This window comes from Austrofundulus limnaeus, unplaced genomic scaffold (assembly GCF_001266775.1).
Source record: "Austrofundulus limnaeus strain Quisiro unplaced genomic scaffold, Austrofundulus_limnaeus-1.0 Scaffold3, whole genome shotgun sequence".
NCBI classification, from domain to species: domain Eukaryota; kingdom Metazoa; phylum Chordata; class Actinopteri; order Cyprinodontiformes; family Rivulidae; genus Austrofundulus; species Austrofundulus limnaeus.
Window position 1 is genome coordinate 342,968 of NW_013952405.1, and position 1,285 is coordinate 344,252.

Below are 1,285 nucleotides of genomic sequence, written 5' to 3' on the forward strand. Positions count from 1 at the left end.
CTGACCATGAAGTGCTCTGAAAGTTAAAACTAAAATTTTAAAATGACTCCTCAAAGTCACAGGGAGCCAGTGCAGAGAGGCTAAAKRAGGTGTAATGTGGGCTCTCCTGTGGGTCTTTGTTAACAACCTTGCTGCAGCGTTCTGCACAGACTGAAGCCGAGTCAGGGAGGATTTGTTTAAACATGTAAAAAGGCTGTTGCAGTAATCTAAACGAGAAGAAATAAAAGTGTGAACAAACATCTCTAGTTCCTTCTGTGACACAAAAGATCTCAGCTTTGAAATGTTCCTTAAATGATAAAAACAGTTACGAACTAAAGTTTTACAGTGGCTGTCAAAAGACATAGAACTATCAAAGACAACACCCAGATTTCTGAGACTATTTTTCACTGAAGGAGTTAAAAAAGCAAGGTGCTGCRTGATTACAGGGATTTTATCATCAGGGGCGATAAAGAGTTTCAGTCTTGTTTGCATTTAACTGCAGGTAGTTGGCCATCAACAAGTCACTTGAAACCTTTAATAAAGCTGTTTCTGCAGAGTGCAATTTGTGAAAACCAGACTGAAAAATGTCCATAATGTCATTTTCCTCCATTCTTGAAAAAGTGGAATATTTAAAATATGACGTCTGCCTTTTTTAACCAGGCGCGAGACTGAAATATCAGCACCATCTAACGTGATCACCACTGGTCCCAGACACTACCTGACTGTGACAGAAGGTGGTGAAGCTGAGGGAGGACAGGCACACTGAGACGAAGAAGAGAGAGCACAAGTGGTAGGTTCAGTGTGGGAGCACTAATCACGGGCTCCAGCTGAAGAAACACACAGGCGCCTCGCAGCTTATTGAGAGATAATGGGATTCTCAGGGCAACAGACAAAGACTGAGATGAAATGCGAAAACTAAATAATGCAAAAATCTCCTCTGTTTTCCTGATGTGTTTGTATGTGTGTATTTGTGTGTGTATGTGAATACTGTGACTATAAACAACTGTGACTGCTACTTTTAGATTTTATAAGTAGACCAGCATCAGTCAAATGTGTGGGCACACAGTACAAATCCCAAATCAGGGGTCTACAACCTTTACAATCAAAAGAGATATTTTTGCCCCTTGGCTCAATAATAAAAAGTCTTCAGAGCCACAAAACATGCTTTAACTCTAGTTAACTGGTGGCCCATGAGTCAATTTAAGTTTCTCGAAGAGGGGCCTTTTCAGCCTGTAGGGGTGAGATACTTGTAATTTTTACATTTATTATTACTTTTACACATTAGAACATAAGAAAAGGTTATATT